The 23,258-nt window shown below is 35.3% G+C and overlaps 1 protein-coding gene across 2 annotated transcripts in view; it reads left to right on the top strand.

Moving 5' to 3' along the window:
* Dach1 (dachshund family transcription factor 1) overlaps positions 1 to 23,258 on the top strand; it is a 375,243-nt gene that overhangs the window by 289,588 nt on the left and 62,397 nt on the right. The window lies entirely within an intron of this gene.

Here is a 23,258-nt window from a genome sequence, read left to right as displayed (position 1 = left end):
AAATTCTAGTTCATTTGCCTAGTGTTTACATGAGCTCCAGAACAATTTATAATAATGTTCAAGTAGTTGCCTGCTCAATAACTAACCCATCAATAAATTATTAATCTCATGAGAAAAAAACCCACTTATTTCCTAATATGTCTTAACATTTCATTAATTAACAAGTCAGGAACCATTTATGAACCTATTTTTTTAATTACTTGAGATTGATTTTTATGTGTATGAGTATTTTGTCTGCGTGTATATAAATGTACATGTAGTACCCACAGATGGTAGAAAATGTTATTGGATCCCTAAGAACTGGAGTTACAGATATTGGTGAGCATCTACTGAGTGTTAAGATCTCAACGTACACCTCCTGGAGAACACCTAGTGTGTCATGCAAAATGGCTCACTCATTTTATCTCACCACATGGGAGGCAGAGGCAGGTGGATCTCTGTGAGTTCAAGGCTAGCCTGGTCTATATAGTGAGATCCAGAATAGCCAGCGCTACATAGTGAGATCCTGTTTTGAAAAAAAAAATAAACAGAAAACCAAGCATGCACACACACACACACACACACACACACACACAATATAAGCATCAATAAAAGAACAGACAGTGCTCTTAACCACTGAGCCATCCTCTCAGCCATAAGCTAACACACACACACAAACACACACACACACAGACAGAAAGCCAGAGACAGAGAGACAGAGACAGAGAGGGAGAGAAACAGAGAGAGACAGAAAGGGAGAGAGAGCATCAGAATTTATGCTGCAAAATGTCATTCAAGTTTTACAGTTCTTAATGATTTGTAGCATGGGTTCTTCAACGTTCAGTTAAAATACAACCATCTCTACTTTGTTTATTAGTTATAGATTCTGCCATACACTTTCCTTTAATAGAAGTATATTAGCATAATAAACTTGAAATTTAGGCATGTTCTGAAATAAGTTGTCTTCCATAGTTAATATGTGCATATGCAAAACAAGCACATTTAATTGACTATAAAATCACTTAGTATGAGTAACTTCTGTGAAGAATTAGTGTATTATTTGCCTCCAGTTGTGAGTTATCTACAGGGTTCAACTCTGCAGTGCTTCATGCTTATGTCTATTATTCAACAAAAGGCGAATTCTTATTTAAGTGGTAAATTTGCCTTTAAGATACCTATCGCAATTTCCATCTTGAACTATATATGTTCTTCTGACTCCCTTTCTATTATTTCGCACATTCTTAGGTCATGTGGATCATAAGTAGAGACAAAAGTATCAGCTTATCATATGCCCTCCTGGACAGTGTCATAGGGATTTACTATTTTAATTTTTAAATAAAATAGAGATGAAATGAAAATTCTTGCTAGAAATGAAGATGTGCAAAGTCCTCAATGCTCAGCATGTACTTCCTGAAAGAATGTTAACTGCATACAGTTACCTGAAACACTATGATGTCATTTCTAAGAGGAAAGGACTACTTTTTAAATCTCAAGATGATCAGTGAATATGACTTTCTTGTACTCATTTTTCTTTTCCTTCCTTTCTTCTGCCAATTTACAAATCTTAAATTTTTATAAAGGAAAACAGAAATTACAACATTTCTCCTCCCTTTCCACACATCAAACCCTCTTCTATGCTCTATTTTAAATTCATAGGTTTTTTCATATTAATTTTATTACATGCATATATGTACACACATATATGTTACTAAATATAATATGATCAATCTAAATCATCAATCAATGTATCTTATAGGCTTGTTTACAGAGCTGACCATTTTTCTCTAGAAAACCCATTGGACACACACAAAAATTCCCATGGGAAGAGCACAACTCCTGATCCTGACTGTCTTCAGTTGCCTCTAATTCTTTATATAAGATTGAGGCTTTGTGCACTTTTACCAGAAGGCTTAGGCATGTCCATTGGTTTAGTCCATGTTCAACTCATGTTTGAAAAGTTATATTAGCAAGACTTTATTGGTGTAGCTTCTAACAGTATGAGGAGATGCAATCTCACAGCAAAATCCTTTATGTTTCGACTCTTACAACCTTTCTGTCTCCTCTTCCACAATGTTTCCCAAGTCTTAGGCATGGATGTGTTTTGTAGATGTATCCACTGGGATTGGTCTCCACACATCTGCATTTTGTCTGATTGTGATTTTAAAAGTTATTTCCTTTTTTGAGATTATAATATAATTGCACAATTTTCTCCTTTAAAATGTTCCTATATACCACTTTCTGCTCTCTTTCAAATTCAAAACCACTTTTGAATTATTTCTAGTTATGTACACATATGTAGAAACATATGTACAAATATACACATATTTCTAAGTAGAACCTTCTCAGTCTGTATGTTACTTGTATGCCTGTTTTCAGGACTACCTTTGGTATTGAATGTCCAGCTGAGGAGCTCTTCTTTGGGGAACACTGTTTCTTCAACTTCCAGCCTTCTTTAGGTGCCTACAGTCCTTCACGCAGTGTGGAGGCCTCCTGGTCTTTCCCACATTGTTTTTAAATTTCAAATATCTTTCTTCTAAATGTTTTAAATTGTCCAATGGTTTGAAAAAAACTTTCTTTTTTATATTTTGACAATTTCACACATTTAATGCATTATGATAATATTCACCCCTTGTTAACCTCTGATAACCCCCGTCAATTTCTCTCTAAACACTTTGTTCTTCTATCCACTTTCCCAATGACTACATCATTAGAGAACATTGTACTCCCCACTACAGTCATTGCTAACCACCATTGGCCCCACAAGAATGAAATGTACCTTTGGTGGTTTGAACAAGAAATAGCCTCCATGATATGAGACATTTTAACATTTGGTCCCCAGTTTGTGCCACTGTTTAGGGATGTAAAGGTGATGCAGTATTGTCAAAGGAAACACACCATTGAGTATTAAAATCTCCAAACCATATCTAGTATGTTCTCCCTGTTTCGTGCTTGAGTTAAAGATGGAAGCTCTTAACTTTCTGTTCTTGTGGCCATGCTTGCTTCTTGTTGCTGTGCTAACCTGCCGTGATGGTTTCTTGTCTATCCATCTTGGTACAAAAGCCAATCAAACAAACAAAACACCTACTTTCTTTCTCAAGTTTCCTCAACCGTGTGGCGTTTTTACCACATAACAGAAAAGTAACTTATGCAAGGTCATCCATGCTTCTTCTCTGTCTATGTTAGAAAGCTAAAGAACAAGATCTTGCATGGTTGTATGCAATTGTACATTCTTGGTGCGGTGGCAATGGTATCTGTATGTCAGCATTCCATGACATTCTCGCCCAAACCCTGAGTTTGAAATTCTTCCTTCCCTCTCTTCTGAGATGATCCCTAGACTTCTAAGTGGTCAGTGATGATAGTAATAGAAATACCATCAACAATTCTTCTCTTCACTTTTAGCAGATACAATTCTCTGTATTAACTATTATGCTCTGCAAAATGGATTTCTGCTCCCTGCTAAGAACTGCACTAATCAATAGGTATAAACATGCATATTAAGAAGGCCATTGGACAAGATATTCATTTAGTCAAGACACAAGACAAGATCTTATTTTGCGCATGTCTTGCCCACTCACAGGTTTTTGAACAAATAAACAGTAGCCAGGCATATGTTATCCACCGTGGAACGGGTCTCCAACTCAATTTTTGTTGTAATGAGGAAGAGAATATGGGCCTAGAAAGACGGATCCCTGGAGAAGAGGCCTTACTGCTCTTGCAGAAGACCTGAGTTAAGTTCTCACATTAGACATTTTCTCTGCAATTGTTTATTTTGTAGTTATTTTTATATCTTCAGTAAATGTCTCAGATTACTTTTCCAACAGCACAGGCCACAGAGAAAGCAGAGAACTAACATCTGACAGGTCTTACACAGTGAGCAGAATGATTCTTGACTAATAAAAATATCCATATCAAAATCCCGTTTCATATATTTTATGAAATCACATAAATTTGCACAGCTTTGACACTTTGTATGTGTTTTGTTTTCATTTCCTTTATCTCTGCTACCGTTTTTACATTTATACTTAATTATATATAGACATTTCTTTCATCAGTTATCAATAAATGGGACTCACATATATGGGGGGCAATTAATAAATCTCACAATTATAAATAAGACTCTATAAGAATGTGTTAATTTTTGACAGTAATGGTACTAATCTATTTTAAAAGAACTAAAATTAATAACTACCATTTATATAACATTTCCTATAGGTCAGGTATTAACAGCTAGAAGTTTTCTATAAGAGTAACTTGCCAGGCTGAAATGCTTGCCCTTGCTTCATCCATGGAAAGCTGGGAGTTGAAATTGCTAGTACAGTGTAAGTCAACTATGCCAGCAAACAGAAATCAGAATCAAGTTTTCTACTTCCGTAGCCTGCTTTGATGCAGTCTTCTTCTGTAAAGAAAGGACATCGCACACAGATGGGGAGATGAACTATAGATAGGTGAATGTATTGATTTCACTTCTGAACCACAGTCTCATGGGTTGCATTCATTCCCCTGATTCTTTCATACTTGGAGAGTTCCCTGTTTTAGTCATCAAATGGCTTTACATGATTGACTTGGGCCTTCATGTCTGGGATAAACTTTATTGCAGAGCAGATATTTGTGACATACACCAACATCTGTCTCCTTTGGTGTCTACTAAGCCTGCTTAGAAATTTAAGTTGAAATAATACATATCTTTTTTATACAATAGTTTTCATCAGTTTTAATTTGTAGTGGCCAGAATAAAAATGATTTAATCTTGAAAGAGGTATGCATTCTTATATTTAGTTTGTTGTTTACTGTGAATTTTGTATGTATCATCTGGCAGTTTTTCAGTTGGTCACATACATGAGAACAATAGGATTCTCATAGACAGTGTTAATGTATTTACTGAAGCAGTTAAAACACCTTTATCTGTTTCCATTTTTTATTAAGTTTCTAGTTTTGTGCCATTCATTTTAGTTTCTGCTACCTTCTTACAGAAAAATAAGTAAAAGCCAATGTGTCTTTTGAGATGGAAAAATTGTTTCAAATCATTGGCAAGGCTTAATGACTTCTGACTGCGGAGATATGTTAATTTAAGCCAGACCAAATGTTCCTCAGCTGCAAATATTTGGTGTTGTTCACTGGGAACTGGCAAGATTTATGAGAGCCCAGTGGCAAAGACTCTGTGCTCACACGCCTCTCATTGTAATCATTTCCGTGCTCACGGATGGACTGCTTAGGAAGAAAATACCAACTTTTCAGATGCCGGTTCCTTGGCCACAAATAAGACTTTATTTCACCTTTGATTTTTCTATTGCAGCCACATGCCATCGTCCTTTTAAGAGAATTTCAACTTTTCTACCCCACTTCTGACAAAATATAATTTATCTTTAAAAAAAATCATTCTAAGATTGCCATGTTTTAAAAAAGTAAATCAAAATATTAGCAATTCTTAATGAAGGATAAGCAAGATCCTTGTGAAAGTTTGATTCGAAACCCATAATAAAAATCTATCCACCTTTGTTACTCGTTTTACTGTTTACCTTCTTTTCACAAGTTATTTGTGTTGCTTCCAATTGTGGTCAGCAGCAACTCCTATACTTGATAATCAATACTGAGTGAATTTTTATTAACACAGTTGGATACAGTTTCTATTTTGTTAAAAGAACAAAGTGTGCTACTGTTAAACATAAATGCAAACAAAATAATGTTATTTATTACTAAGACATTGATTAATGTATCTTAATAACCCACAAAGAGTTGAGTTTAGTAACAGAAATATTACCACGGGATGTAATAAACAAAATTTCAGCTTTCCATGCAATAACTGAGGCAAGGGCACATTCAGAATTTAGAGAACTAGCTAAAGAAGCCTTCATTGCCTGAGAAAATTTTGACTCAGAACAAGGATTATGTGTCTAAAAATAGTTGCCAATCATTAACTTTGTAATACTGGTACAAAATGTCCTGTTCTTATGTATCAGCAAATGTCTGTTGTCCATATCTTTTGATGAACTCCTTATATATTCCAAGACAGTGGGAAGAAAAATTCTACCTGCAAACCATTTCATAAGTGTGTGTGTGTGTGTGTGTGTGTGTTCATACATGCACATGAGCTCACAGAGGAAGAAAGATAGAGAGTAAGGTGAGTTGTGAATTGAACCCAGCACTCACATCCTCTAATAAATGCTGAGGTACTAAGCTATATCCCCATGCTTTCATTTTGAAAAGTTACCTTTCATTAATTAAAAAAAGCCTACATTCATGATGACAGTGCCACACATGGTAACAACTCCACAAATCCCAGTGTGTTTTGAAGACACATCCCTTGTGTTACCCTCCTTTATTCTCATCTCCCTCCTTTCCCTCTTCCATACCCATTTATCTTTGTGATTTTATTTTTTCTAAACTTTTGTCTTTAAATGTCAGTACTAGTCAAAGCATGAGCACTAACTCTTGCTTATGAGACTTGCCTTCTACCTTCTATGCTAACGAGGCGCCTTACGAGCTCTTGTTTATAAGATAATGTGACGAGGGGGAATATTTCTGTCTTTTCCATTTTACAGATAATGACTGGAGGTTCTGAGGGCTCCCACAGTCAGTATCTGTGCTATTTCTGCTCTTGAGGGCAGAAAGTGAGCCATAGTGTTTCAAATATTTTCTTCTCTTTTGCTTTAGCATCTGATAACACGTCAAGAGACTGTACATGATGCTGGAGAGCAGATCTCTGCATTGTCCCATATTGAACTTCTTAATTATCTATCTCTTTGTAATAAAAGGAAAGTGCTGACAGAACGCAGAAGAAAAATCTAGATTCTTTTCTTTCAATAAATGTGACACAGATTGTATAAAGCAATATTTTTGTCCTTGAAATGTTTAGAAGTATTGACAATCTGTCCAGTAAATTCTCAGCTTGTCTTTAAAGCTAGAGCTTCTAAGTTCTTAGCATTTAACAGACTGACATTGATCTCTTGGTTCATCAGACATGTACCACCAGCAAGCTGATTTGATTTCACATCAGGACCTTAAAACTATCCGCCTTGATGACAATATCTCATAATTTCTATCTAAAATACTTGCGTTTTTGCATCAGACTTCCAATCTTGAAATATGATTTCAAATATGCTGTGTCTCTTAAAGCGTCCATAACTTATTGCTGCAAATAGCTTAGGTATTGAGAAATAAATAGCTGAGCAATAAAATCTAGACCTGAAAACTAAAGTGTTTAATTGCTCCCAACCTGAGAACCATTAGAGAAAGCCCCTGACTAAGGATTCCCGCCAATCTTATTATCATCCTTTGTGTGGGTAACCAGGTAGCCCTGGGGGTCTTCAATAAGTTTGGCATGGCTGTGGGATTATTCCCAAGAAAATCCAGTGATACTTTCATTGGCTAGTTTTTAAATTGTACAAGTGAAGAAAATAATTTATGGCATTTTAAATAATATTTATTTGTTCTTGGCAAATACTAGGCAATCTAGATAATGTTTTCATTGTTCCATTAGTTGGTTAAGAAATCCCGAGAAGAAATAGCAGAGGGAATTCTTTTTTAAAGATTTCTTTGACTCTTTCCACCCACAGGCTCTGAGCAAGGCAGTAAATAGTCCATTTTTGTTAATGAAGCTTCCCTCATACAGCTGGGATTGTTTAATATTTTACGAGTGTTACTTTGTTTTGCTCTCAACGATCTCAGGCAGTTAAGGATTTATGAATCGTGTTTTTCTCAGCCCATCTGCGGTTTCCTATCTTCCCTGGCCTTGAGAATATGTTTAAATTTATTAAAGCGGAGCAAAGGCTCATTATTTCAAAGGAGAGCCAAAGTGACACACTGAATTGGTTATTAATGGAAAGGCACTGCCATAGGGCGATTGAAATTTAATGATATCCTACAAGAAAAAAATGAGGGTGTCACTTTCCAAAAAGTCATGCTAAATGCCAGCCTTTTTAAGGTCCTGCCGCTAATTTTATGCCCGCGCACTGTAATGTTTTCGAAAGCGTTTAGGAAACACGGACCAGTGACTGTACTGATTATCCTTTTCACCTTCGCGCCTGTTCCAAATGGGTTTGTGCAGTGAGCGATTTAATCTCTAAATATAGGGAGCGTTAAAAAAAAATAACATTGCTGTTTTTCACAAGCTAAGGGCCTTTTGCAACCCTCCAGAGATGGACTTGCAAATATGCCATCTCCATATGCTCTCAGCAAGCTTTCGGAGCTGGCGGAGCACCAAAAAAATAAAATAAATAAATTAAATTATAATTTTAAAAACTTCTTTGATTTAAAAAATAATCTGTCATTCAAAAGATGTTTCAATGGCACCGTCTACTAATTATATTTAGTCATACTTTGCTAGCATTCTGCCTGAGATACGGAATGAGACATGGGATAATTCTGAGTTTTCCTTATAGAACATGTGCTCTTGATTGAAATACAATATTGAGGTATCAATATACCACTTCATACACCTCTCCATTAATACAAACCAGGAACCTGTAACTGTATAAGTAAGATCCTTATAAGGTATTAACCACACTTCAGCACAGTAGACTTTCAACCTCTGATGCTTCCTGAGAGCATACTTTATTCTTTCCTAGTTTTACTTTATTTGAAATTTTATTCACGTGTGACTTCATGAAAACGCTTGGCTTACCTCACTGTCCACCAAGTGTCATGATGGTTTAGAGACAACTGGTGGGGTCCAGGTCCATTCAAGAGAAGAACACAATTGAAATTTAGGATTCTAGATCAATTAGGCTTCAGATTTGGCAATACATTAAGTGGTGATGTAAATATGTACATTTTAATACAGGATCAACATTGGATCCAATTAGAATGCATTTTTGCTTACTAATGCTGAATGCATACTGAAACATTAATGGTATATTTGAATTGCACTGTAGTAACATATAATTTTCACAATGCATGTGGTAATACTTAATTGTCCACTGGTGGCAAGCACATTTTTGGGTGTTGTTTGAGTTCCTTTTCCTTTTTATTTATTTGTTTATTGCAAAAGTAGTTACTAAAGAACTTGTGAAAATAATTTAAATACATCTTTATATCTCATTCAAAATTATGTTAACAAAATTACGATATGATTTTTATAATTGCGGTCACGCATAGGGGATATTTTACTTCCTAGGTCAGAGTGAATCTGAACAGACGAGCCACATGTTTGAATGCATCTTTTAAGCAAAAAAATCATTTGGAAGAGGATGTCAAGGACCACAATTTAAGTTTCTCTGGGTCCTTCCTCTCTTTTCACAGCAAACTTATCATCCTATAATCTTCCTAACACAGACATAAACACTTCAGCTACATATATTTTGATTGTTTCTCGACAGTTTATGGAGGCTGAGCAATGACAGATTTCTTCATTGTCTTTTTGCCAAAATTTGTCCTCTAAGTCATTTTTGTTGACTGCCCCTTTTAGCAGCTCACCTCACAATGAGAGAGAAGACAATTAATGGGAGGGTGATTTATCACTGCCAAAAACTGTCAAGGACTTCAGTTGTAGCTGGAGAAAAAGCAATTTCACATTATGGCATTTCATTCTGAATACATTGTATTTACAGCTCACAGTTTTATTTTCAGAGCCTATTATCAGGTGAAACAGTTGCATCTGAAATGTTGTTTGTGACATAGGTGACCTGTTAGGATTTGATAAGTATTTACGCCAGAGCACAAGGGGCTCACACATCTGCTGTTGGCAGAAGCAATGGAAAAAAATAACCTGGAAATGAGGCGTTTGATTTTTCTGGTTCCTACACTCGAGCATCTGTTGCTGTAATTAAGTGGCATTCAGTAATTGCAGTGCAATGGTGAAATAAACATATGCATTCTTGCCAGCTTTTAGGATTTGGTGTCCTTACAGCAGGAGAGACAAGGAAAGTGACTTCAATATGAACAAAGAGGTTTCCGAGCAAAGTTGAACAATTAAATTCATGGTCAAAGAGGGGGCGAAAAGCAAGACTTTCATGGTAGGAAATAGTCTCCCCGAAAAGTGAACTAGGATTCAGTCTGAGAAGGCAGTCCTGCAACATTCCACCCCTGGAAGGAACTTTTCATCTGTAGGAATGTCAAGAGCTACAACACTATTCCCGAATAACTGACATCATGGGTCAGCCATGGTGACACAAAGCATGGTCATTCTGGAGTCCAATGGCACCATGTCATGAAAAAGAGATCTCATTTTAGTAAATAAAGCCTTTTGCTTGGTGAGATCCCAGAAGCAAGTATTTTTGCATAAAAGCTGTTTGATGGCCGGGTAGGTGAGGAAAAGTACTTGCCACCAATTGACGTACATCTGGCAATCAGAGTTTCATCCCACAAACCCACACTTAGGTGGTAAAAGAGAATCAATTCCACCAAGTTCTCCACATTCACATCATAGTACTGTTACCATTCCCCCTACATACATATTAACACTGATAAATGAAATTTACCTCTTTTCAAAGGCAATGCGATAGATTATTAGGGGGCTGGTATGTCCTAAATGACTGGAAAATGACATAAAGGGGAAATGTCAGGAAGGTGTAGCCGTCTAAGGAAGATTTGAGAAACAGAACTGTAGGCCTCAGACACCCTACCAGATGTTCTGAGATCTGAGGCTCCACGTGGACAGAATCCTTGTGAATTTTTTTCTAGTGTCCCTGTCCCTTGGGATGCTCAGCAGGAATGTCAAGGATGTTATTTACATTAGCAAAACTGGAAGGAACCTGTTGTACAGAGACTCTGTTCTCTGCCTGAGCTGCTTCATTTGGACTCGTTAGTCGGAGCAATGTAGAACAATGTGGATGTGGCTATTACACTGTGGTGGCTGGGAGTTCCCTGGAAATATTACACGAGAAATTCAATTGTGCTATAAATACTTATAAACAATGGCTTTTGCAAAGAAACTAAACATGCAAAATTCAAAGTGTTAGCATGCACTTTCAGTGTTTCCTATGGAGTCTGTTTTTCCTGGTAAGAGCAGGGTGGTGGTTAAGTGGGAGCCTGTGTCAGTTGCCTGAGAGAGAAATTTGAAGTGTTCTGTCAGCTGCTTCCTGTGTGATTTGGCATTTCTCATCTGAAGCTGTGGCATCAGGTGATTGTTTCGCTTTCTGGATGAAGAGAAGACATGAGGAATCAACCATGAAGACATGAAAATGATGGATTATGGCTTCATAATGTCAAAAAATGTTGAGCGTCTGCTTAGGAGAGAGCATATAAAAACAACACTTTCCTTGAGTTTGAAAGGTTAAATGATCATTATGTAATTTCTCCCCCTCTTCCCTAGTGGGTAGGTGGCTTTAAAGTGTGTTTTAAAATAGGCTTAGAAGTTTTTTATCCTATTCATGTTGTACTGAATTGTAATAAGGTTCACAGCTACATGCGTTTATACTTTTCTATCATCTGTCTGTCTATCTATCTTATTTATCTATCTATCTCTATATCTATATGTCTATATACACACATTTTAATATGACAATATCATAAGTAATTAATAAAGGAAAAATAAAATGATGATCCTCCCTTTACATTTATTTTCAAAAGACATATAAATGATAACACACTGTTTTGTAGCATAGAGTACATGGCAAATTCTATTCTAAAGACTTAAGCTTCAGTAACTTTTCATTAATTGCATCTTTCAAAGCACCCTTTATCCAGCTACCACTATACAGATAAGTATACCGTGGGGACGAGAGAGGCAGACAGTACTCAGGTGTGGGACGGAGTCCTAGCAACGTATCTCTGAAGACTGTGCTTCTAGTAATGCTGTCATTCATTCAGAAGACTACCTGGCATATCCCAAGTTTAGGTATTGAAAGTGGCATAGTTTCAATGTGTATTTGCTGTACATGAGTGGAATATACTATAACCTATATCCCTATAAAGCATATCTTTTGCATATATGTCTGGCTCTCAGTTTTTTTCACTTAACTGCAAGGAAAGATCTACATACTTTTTTTTTCTTTCAGGCATCAAAATCAAAATTCTTGCATCATTGTCCTGATGTCAATTTATGTTTCACTCTCTACCTTGGATGAGCAATTTCGCACCATCTATTTTCTGATTTTATGTACTTAAGATAAGTTTTATATTATGCATGTATTTATAACCTATATTTAAACAACTTGCTGTATTGAAACCAATACTTCCTGTGTGATCTGAATGAGGCTCTAGAAGTATTTTATTTGTCTTTTAAAACATAGGTGTACTCCATGGAACTTTTTCTTAGAAACCTTCGTCATTTTCTCCTCTTTAAATTGTTGTTTATTTGGAGGGTAAGACTCATTATATTTCATGTCTTCCCTTTGGTAGTGATAAATATCTGCAATGAACATTGTACAAAAAGTCCATACATTGGCTCACTTGTTTTCATAAGATCTGGAATTGGTGGCAGCAACAGAATGAAATCATTTAATCCTTAGAATGATATTGTGAACATCACACTACTTTATATCCATTCTAATGAAAAGGAAGCTCTGATTAAGACCAGAGACAAAGATTTTCAAGATGTAGAGATTGGCCTTAGAAAATCAATAAAAACCCAAGATTCCCTCCTTTAGTACCTTTCTTCTCAAAGCTATCTTATATTTCAATACCATTTGAGTCACTTTATTTTGGTGAATTGCTAATTTCCTTTCTTTATGTAGATATTAGAATAGATGTATGTAATATGTTAACAATATAATTTTGGGGTTTTTTAGTAAATCATGTTTTTTCAGAAGTTAATAACAGCAAATAAATACATTCTGTGTTGGTAAAGACTAACACACTCATATAACCCATAAAGTCAAATATCAAAACATGACATTTACATCAAGAATGGGTCACATACACAACTGTGGTCTCATAATACTACAGTGTAGTTGAACTATTTGTTACCTAAAAATATATTAGTCTTCACTGTAGCACAGCACAAGGTCACTCATGTTTTTGTGGTGATCTGGATAAGTAGCCCTTTGCACTGGCAGCATTGTGAATGCATAGTGATGAATTACACATCATATACAATGTTTATTAAGAATAACAGAAATAATAATGGTGATGATAATGAGAAACTTTTTCTTGCTCATATACTTACTCCTCAGTATTTAAGAATCATTTTAGAGATACTGTAAAAGAGAACCTCATGTTATCTTATAACATTTCTTGATTGAATCAATAAGTCATGCTGACTGCCTGGTTGATACAACCAAAGCATGTCTGGGAACATTTATTGAAGTTTGTACACTGATGAAATTCCCTGAGAAGTTTCTGAGACTGTAACCTTGATGCTAATACCATCAATATACATGATTGCATATTGGCACTATTTTTTACATATTTGAGCGATAGAACACACATTTGAATGATAAATATATGAAGTATTAATATTACGTGTTACACAGTACTCAGGAATATTTATCTTATTGATTTTCAATGTAACTGGTTTTCCTTTCAAGAAAACTTTGAAATCTATCATGCAGTTTTTCTATTTTTGACATTTTTTTCAATAAAATATTACAGCGAGGCTTAGCTGTAAAGTCATCTGCCCCCAAGCCCAAGGACCTAATTTCAATCCCTGAGCCTCACATGGTGGAACTGTTTCCTGAAACTCTTCCTCTGACTTCCACTCATTTCATGACATGTAAACACATCACATGTTTGCACACATATGTTCAAGATAATGCAATGAAGTTGCAAAAAGCATTGAAATCTTTACAGAGATGCTTGCTAGTTTGTGAAATTACAGAAAACACTGGTTGAAAGTAGGAATGCTGAATTCCTGGATATGTTGGTCTTAACAACCCAATGCATAGTGGGTGTGCTATAAAGCCATCAAAAGTACTTTGTTAGTCCTCAATTGGCAAATGTCAGAAGTAAAAATAAAATGGATCAAATTTTGGGGAAAAGCTGACTTAGAAATAGTTTCTAAAAATAATTGAATGGCAAAGACATAGGCAACTAATATTTTCTGTTATGAACTATATAACACACAGGGATTTTGTAAAAATATAAATTCTATATGTTTATTACTAAGAAAAGGGAAAACATGGGATACACAGAAGCTTGTCTCCCAAACTCTAAACCACAATTCCTCTTCGTTATTACCAATCATTCTACACAGAGAATTACTAAAACGTTTGATTTTCTTAGATATTTTTTGAAAAATTACTTGTCTATTTTTTCTAAACAGGTAAAATACCTTTTAATTTCAAGAATAACATTATGAGTATTTGTTACAGATAATTAAAACTAATGGTATCAGCTCATTAGTGAGACTCTACCAACTTTTTAAAAATATTTTATTTATTTTACATATACCAACCAGAATTCGCCCTCCCTTCCCTTCTCTTCCTCTCCCCAATTGTTCTTCAACCACTACCATCCACTCTTCAGAAAAGATAAGTCTTCCCATGGGGAATCATCAGAGTCTGGTACATTCAGTGAAGGTACTCTCCCCACACACAAACACACACACCAAGGCTGAGCTAGACATCCCATCATAGGGAATGAGCTCCAAATGCTAGATCATGTGTTGTTGGAGATTTCTGTCCTGCCTGGTTCCTGCAGTAGTTAAATCCCAAAGAAATCACACAGAGGTCTACATTAATCATAAACTGTTTGGTCCATTAGATTAGGCTTCTTATTAACTCTTATAACTTACATTAGCCCATTATTCTTATCTGTGTTAGCCACATGGCTCAGTACCTTTTTCAGCGGTGTAGTCACATCTTGCTTCTTCTGTGTCTGGGCAGGACTGCAGAGGGAACTTCCCTCTTCCCAGAATTCTCCTGGTCTCATTGACCCACCTCTACTTCCTGTCTGGTTGTCCCGCCTAAACTTCCTGCCTGGCTACTGGCCAATCAGCATTTATTTAAAACATAATTGCCAGAATATAGACAATTGTCCCGCACCACTCATGCACCAGGGATAGATTCTAGTCCCACTGCCAGGGATCCCACATACAGACCAGGCTACAGACCTGTTTCCTGAATGCGGAGGGCCTGATTTGGTCCCATTCAAGATCCCCAATTGTCAGTCTAGAGTCTGTGAGCTCCAGCAAGTGCAGGTCAGCTGTTTCTGTCGGTTTCCCTGTCAGGATCTTGACCTCTCTTTGCTTGTATAATTCTTCCTCTCTATCTTCAACTTGAATTCCTGAGTTGGGTCCAGGGCTTGGATGTGGATTCACAGCATTTGCTTCCATCTGAATGAAGGTTCTATGATGACAGTTAAGGTAATCATCAATCTGATTATAGGGGAAGCCCCTTTAATCAGGCACCCTCTCTAATATTGCTATTGGTCTTAGCTGGGGTCATCTTTGTGGATTCCTGGAAATATCAGGAGGGATAGTTTGAGAGAACAAGGAAAGAGAAATCTCCATAGAGGGAGTCATTATGGGACTAGAGAGAGAAACCTAACACTATGAGCTTTAAGAGTTAAGTAAGATTCCTGGAAAATCACAGCTGGACTGTTTAGAAAAATTATGATAAAATGACTCTATTGTATGAAAGGGGGTCATCCAATTTCTCTTGTAGAGCATTACCCAGTGAATATTATAGTCTCTATGGATTATCAGAGGCCTACTACAACTTTTAAGATGTACTTTGTGGTGAGATAACAGGCATAGATGAAATTAGTGAATGATAAGATTATGATTGAATAACTTAATATAGACACAGAAGTTTAAATTGTGAATAGTTTTCAATGTGCTCTTCTATTTTCCCCCAACTTTATTGTCAGGGTCGCATGTAACCCAGGATATCTGCAAACTTACTATGTTTATAAGAAGGCTTTGAATTTATGATCTTTCTTCTTTCTTCTTATGGACAATCTGATAACAGGCAGGCACCACCAGACCTTGTGTTTGTCATGGCCAAAATTTCACCCAGACCAATGTACAAGCTGTGAAAGCACTCTAACAACTTCACTATGCCCAAAGCCTGGCTCTTTCTTGTTTTCCTGTTATTTAAATGTGAACACTAAATGTAGCACAAGTCTTTTATCTATAGGCAGATTTCTGTGAATTTGAGATGGTCCGGTCCATTTAGTGAGTTCCAAAAATACATAGTGAAACCATGTCTCAAACCCCCCAAATTAATAATAATAGTAATAGTAATAATAATAATAATAATAATAACCTACTAAACTAAATCAAAACAAAATTTCAGCCTAATTCATTCTGAGAGTAAATAAAGAGAGCAGTATGTTGAGAAACTTGTGGAGTATAGTTTACCTGCACTACTTTACAATGTCTTTCTTTTATCTACACTTTTCTTAAAATACTTTATTTCAACATCATTGCCAACCACTCACTTCTTAGTGATCTAGAAGGTTCTAAATCTGAAAAGGTATTTTATTTTACAAAACCCAGAACTCAGACTGAGAGAGTATTATTAAACAGGAAGTTGAATCAGAGCACTGGACCTCTCACATAAGAGTTCTGAGCAGATGTAATTCAATCCACCCCATCCCTTTTGAATGGTTATGTTTTCTAGTAACCAATGGCATTTACCCAGCTCGATCCCCTTAGGTATGGGAGAGGAGAGTATAAGGTAGAGCAGCGGTTCTCATCCAGCCTCATTCTGTGACCCTTTAATACAGTTCCTCATGTTGTGGTGACCCCAGCCATAAAATTGATTTCCTTGATACTCGATAACTATAATTTTCTACTGTTATCTATCATAATGTAAATATCTGTGTTTTAAAATCGTCTTTAGCAACCCCTTGAAAGGGTCATATGACACCCTAAAGTGTGATGGTTCACAGATTTAGAACCTCTCCTATAGAAGTTACCTAAAATTATCATTAGAAAGGACTTCAGATCTTCATTCGCAAAATTCAAACTCTGAGATATTTTCATCTCAGTCGAAGGAGAATTTTATTGAGTTGGTTTGTCTCTGTTTCTGCTATAATGAAATGATGTGGCAAGGGGTAAAATTCTTTGTTTTGTAGAGATTAATCTTTGAACTAAGTTTTAAAGAGTAAGTTTTTAACCCTAGCATTAATGAGTGGTGTGTTCGGACATCTGCCTGTATTCACGCACAGCCAGGTCTACCGTGTGAACCAGGAAATACAATATTGTTTTCTTTAAATGTGCTCACTTCCTACTGCTTTTCTCCAGTGAATAGCTGCATACTGATTCTCCAGATGCTTGTGTGCTATCATTCAAGTAGACATTTTGGTTTGCCTAGAGATGACTATGTCATGTGTCAAATTCTATTCATGTCCTGCTTTGGGTATGGTAAAACAGATTGCTTTCAGGATCACCAACCTTGTGGGGATTTAAATAGTACTCTTTTGATATTCTACATTTTTTTAAATGTGTTCTTTATCATGACTCTAGATAGTGACTCTTCAGATGTTTCTGAAAATTTCTGTTCTTTGTAGACAGTTATTTTAATGGACATTTAATCAACATGTACTAGGTTTCTAGAAAGCATGTAGAAAAGGAAAATGTCTTGAAATCATAGAGGGCTACTAAAACCATATTCTAGCTGACAGGTGTTTAATGGATAAACATTCATAATCAAGCCAATGTTCACAGCTATTACTTGGGGAGTGAAATAGTTAATTTATAAAATATCTTAAGCCAAAAAGTAACCGTTGAGCTAATTTTGTCAATAATGTGTAGATTTATGTTATGGTATATAGTTTGCTAAGAACCGAGTGGAGGCCATAGGAGTAATTTTAATTGAGTTTTTTACAACCATTTGATAACAGTGTTTTGATCACTATCATTAGGGCAGAATTCCAATAGAGGCTATAAAGCCTGTGACTAATCCACTGAGTCACCCAGTCCTTGTCATATATTGCTTAATGACCCATGTTGTCAGGAATTATTACTGCTTCTAGTGATAATTTTTAAAGAGAAAATCTTTGTGGATACAAAATATGAATGCAAGTTAAGAACTCGGATTTTCAAAGACAATGAAATAGCTCTTCTAAGGTATATGAGACTTTCATTTTTACTTATAATTCCTCTACTTTATCTATCATCAGTGTACCCATTCCTCTATCTATCTATCTATCTATCTATCTATCTATCTATCTATCTATCTATCTATCTCTTGTCTATCTATTTATCTGTCTAAACTTTCATCTTGTTATACTGAGAATACTATATATATATATATATATATATATATATATATATGTTTCTGATGAATATTTTCATTTTCCTTGGTTAATGTTTGCAGGGCACTTACAGATGCTAGAATAATCTCTAATGTTTTTGCTCAATCTGCTCTGGAGATGGATGAAATAAATAGTTTAAACTAATTAATGTAACACCAGCTGTTACAAGTGCTTGGCAGACGTCTGTGCGTTTTGATGGGCAGGGAGCGGCTGTTGTACTTGACTTTATTTTAGTACAATGTTGATCACAGTGTAAGCTGGAATAAATGAAAAGCCAAAAGAAGAAACACAGGATGAATTCTATGAACTGCAAAACAATAACTTGGTCTTTAAAAAGTATAATATTTTAAAGTTAAAGAGACATATGATAGCCTTCATTAAACTATAATACCTTTGACAGTTGCTAAGTTAAACATGATTTTAAAATAGGAGTTCATGGTTGTGGACAATTGTCCTTGATTTGTCCAGAGAACATATTGGAGTTGCAGGTATGCAGTGTCAGCTAGACTCCGTTTATGCTAATTTAATGCCTTCAGGGAAGTAAAGCAAAAGAAACAGAGATTTGTCTGATGCGGGTTTGAGATTTATTTCAATTATGTTATTTTTCCAAGTCATAGAGAAAGTTATGGTTGGGTTTGCTGTTTTATAATTGAGCATATTTCTGCATGGTGTTTGTAAACCCTTCTTCTTATATAATTCCCTATGAAGAAAGAAAAATGAATTTGCAGCTAGCAAACTCTGAGTAGAGAAGAGCTTTGGAACAAAGTAGAGTGGCTCTTTGTTGAAGAGACTTTCATGGCTGTCCTATAATGTTGAAAAGTCATTTTCACAGTATGTCCATGGTTTCTGTAAGACTGAACCTAACCTCAATTTTATAAATAGAGGGTAAAACAGGTGTGATTCCTCTCACTCCAAAGTCTAACATGCTGAGAGGCTGAGACAAGCATATTCTAGGCAATTTAATGCCAGCCTAAGAAGGCTCTCAGTGAGTTTTCAAGACAGGCAAGACCACATTGTTAATTCTAGGACAATCTTGACTATAGAGTTGGACTCTTCTCAATAAACAGGGCCCTAGCTAAAAAAAAAATAGCCAAGTAAATGAATAAAATTAGGAGGTAGAATCTTGTTTCTGTGACAGAGGCAATGGTTGTTTCCTCAGAATGGGCACACATTAAGATAATAGCATCATTCTACAGAATGCTACCCTGTGAATTTGTCTAATAAGTTATTACAATGCTGTAGAGCAGATGGCAAGTGAGCTCCTGGAAGATTTGATGGATGGAATATGATGTCATCATTGAGATGTCAAGGTTCACAAGGTACTTGACCTCCACGAATAAGTCCTAACTGGTTAGAATTCTAAACAGTGAACTCTAGTGACACTAGCTAAATGGGAAATATGTGCAATTTGTATTTCTTTATGGTGGTGTTTACCCCCTTCCCTGAACTCCACATAATGGGATTTCTTTCCCTGAAGACTCAGAGATATTGTTGGAGGGTTGCACCCGGTAACCTTCTGAGGATTTCAAATACAAATCCACACATCTAAACTTTAACAAAATCACAGCAAATGTTATTTATGAAGTCAGGTTCAGAGCTTTACCTTGTTTATATGTATATATGCAGAAAGAACTTAGTTAAGACATCCCATTAATTTTAACATGTTATCACAAAATTTCAAAGTGCTGACTCCATGAAAATATTCAGTGCATAAAATTAAACTTTTATATTAAAATATGTTTCTATATATACAAGTTTTAAAAAAGCTGCCAGGGACTCTGATGTTGTGTTTATTTTTTTAAATTATGACTTTACTTGCACTAACAGGTGAGAAACCTAAGCACGTTAACATTTTTATTTCAATATTATCATTTTAAAATTTCAAATGAGTTTAGAAACTATTCAACATTACCTATAAACTGCTATCTCAGAATTTACATGACCTTGGCAAATGTACTATGGAAAAATATCATAGCAAGTATAATTTCAGATGTGGAAACTGAAAAGAAATGTAGGAAAAGTATGAGAATCAGTTATGGATGTTGTGTGAAACTGAGGGAAAAAAAATACAAGCTATTTGTAATTGTTTGGTGGATGAGGGTAAACTAATTAAAAGACACATCCAGAAGAAAACATGGTAGACGTGTCCAAGAAATGACTCAATGCTTAAAACATGAACTTACTATTCTGAATATTCACGGTAGATTCCTATGCATTATCCGACAGGAACACTAAGGTCTGAAAAGGACAGAGTTGTAAGTGGGTGGGCTACATTTTATGTTTTCTCATTTTGTATGCCTGGGTTCACGAATAAGCATTTCTTTTTCAAAACATGAGATACTTATTTTTATTGAAGGAGATGAATGAAATAATCATGTACAAATCTTTGTAGTGTAAAGGCTGATATGATGTGGGACATACATATTGTCAAAAAGTCATTAAGTGCTTGACATAGTAATTTGATTATGAAATACATAATCATAACCTGTCAGCTGTTAAAGAGAACAGATTCTTATAGATCAAGTATAAGTGAAATTATAAAAGTCTTAATCTTGTCAAAGAAATAAACTTGAAGCCTGAAAACTTATTCTCTATGTTGTTCATTTGGTAACTTTGCAAGAACTTGTAATGGCAGTATAGAAAGGCAGTACTTTAATTAATTTTATATCCTAACATGTAGTCCAGCCATAAAGTTCTAAAATATTCTTAATTATATTACACAGACATAAGCGGATTTAGCCTATAGTTGTAAGTGCTGTAAATATGTTAGAACTATAGATTATATTTTGGTAATATAGATTATAGATTTAGTCATTTATTTGGCTATATCAAAGTCTATAAACTTGTACTATTATGTGTTAACATTATCTAGAAGATTACTGTAATTAAACAATATTCTGTCAATATAGGTCAAATGATCAAAAGAGCTTATGAAATTATTTGATAAATTATTCTATTATCTTGGATATTTCTAATATAAATGAAACAACAGGACCGATATCTTATATGACATTGGCAGTTAGTATTGATTATATGGCTGAACCATTTGCAGGGGCTGTCTTGAACTAATCTTATCTCTTTTTCAGTCTGAGGCAGATAAAATATTAATACAAGGTAAATGAGTACTCAGTGAACTTGCCATATGGCCCCTGTGGAGGGCAGAGGGGCCTGGGCAGCCTCTGGACTTGCCATATGGCCTGAGAGGGAAAAACGTAAGGATTACAGAGAAACAAATCTACCATATGGACTAGGTGGAGCTCTTGAAAGACTTAATACTTTCCCATGCTGGGACATTTTTCACAAAAGAAAACAACACATATAAATAATATATTATACAAAACCTCTTCAAAATGGATCAATTGTTTAGATTTAATATGATGCTTTCAAGCAATGTCCAGAGCATATAAATAATCATGGTTTACTTTGAAATGGCAAAGAGGATCATCAATCATTTACCCCTGACATTTTTACATTGCATTTAACATCTGTTCCATAATAGCATGCTACAATAATACACTTAACATCATATTACACACTGAACCTAAACAAATAAATATAACACTAAATTAGAGATTCAGAAAATTTGCTTTGCTTCAACTAATATTTTTGTAAACACTGTATAATCTGTTCTTTTTATCACTTGAAGTTTTTGGTTGTTGTTATATCCAGTATAAGAAATGAAGCAAAAGGCAAAAGCAATTTTCTTGGTGTGATCAAAGCTAATTAATTTGGTTTCTGCTAATATGGAATTTATGATAATTTAGCTTTGGCTTGATAAAGTTTACCTTTGTAGTAGATATAAAGAAAAGATTTGCTAAGCCAATTATTACTATAAACAAGATTACAATGAACATGTTTAACCCACATAAGAGAGTGTACTTTTCAAGGATTTTAGAGCATTAATTGAATGCAAATACATACTGGTAATAACAAATTAGCCTAATTTAGTCTTTGAATCAGGATTCTGTAGTACCTGCAATTGGTAACAGATGGGTCTAATTACTGTATATACTTCTAAATTCTGTGCATATTTCTTTCCAATATCAGTTGTTTGGGCATTGATTGAATTTATGCCTTGCCATTTCCAGCCACCATTATCTCCTTGTGTTTTCTAAAGAACCTAATACGTTGTAAATTTTTTAAAGATTCATAACCTTTAAAGCATTAACCTTCCACCTTCTCCTTCAAAGAAGTACAATGTGTCTGTGGGTTTGTTTCTAAATCTGAATCAGAATGCCTACAGGAATCCATTCAGAATCACAATTTGACAGTGTGGAATGTATTTGAGATGCTATTCTGCTATTTCTGTAATTTCTTTGTGTATGTGTTTGTGCATATTGTATGTGAAGCTGTGTGTTTATGCTTGTTTGTGCAGGCCATAGGACAAACTTGGGTGTTATTATTCACGTTGCTGTCTACCTCTAAATTCAACTTCTCTTTCTTGGCTGGAAATAACAAGTGCTCAAAGCTGGTTCACTAGTGAGTCCTGGGAACTGCTTGTCTCCACCTAAGCAGAGTTGAGATTACAGAAATGACCTTCTAGACCCAGTTTTTTTTCCTGTGTGTGTGTGTGTGTGTGTGTGTGTGTGTGTGTGTGTGTGTGAGAGAGAGAGAGAGAGAGAGAGAGAGAGAGATTTGGAACCTGAACTCAAGTTTTGTGCTGGCTTTGCAATAAGCTCTCTGTCCAACCCTGAATTTTGTTCTGACCTATTTTGCCAAAGAAAAACTAATTCATTCACATTCAGAAGTTTGCTTTGCTAATAAGAATTTGACCTCGTTTAATAGATTTAGTTGTTTTCTTGGATCCAAGAAAATTAACCTAAAAATTAATACAACCTTTGTATTTTATTGATCTATAAGAACCAGTATTTATGTTTCCTGATGAGTTCTGTGTCATTTTTCAAATTCCACAGATGGGGCTTGGCACTCTTCACTTTGATGGTTTCTGTTTATGTCATCTTATCTGCTGTCCCTACACATGGAGACTAGGACGTTCCTTTCCTTTCCTTTATGTTTTAACATTTTTATGATTTTGATTGCTAATAGATTTTATAAGTCATGAGAAAATATGTTATTTTTCCAAATTAATGAATCAATAGTTCTGATAAATAGGACGTGAATCACACTAGCCTGAGTTGAAGATATGAAAAGTAGTGCTTGCAAATGGATATTAAAAGAAGGCCAGAAGTGGCAGGTAACGA

Source organism: Myodes glareolus, chromosome 12 (assembly GCF_982192425.1).
Source record: "Myodes glareolus chromosome 12, mMyoGla1.1, whole genome shotgun sequence".
NCBI classification, from domain to species: Eukaryota; Metazoa; Chordata; class Mammalia; order Rodentia; family Cricetidae; genus Myodes; species Myodes glareolus.
The sequence above is the reverse complement of the archived record's forward strand: the minus strand, read 5'-3'. Positions and strand labels throughout refer to the sequence as shown.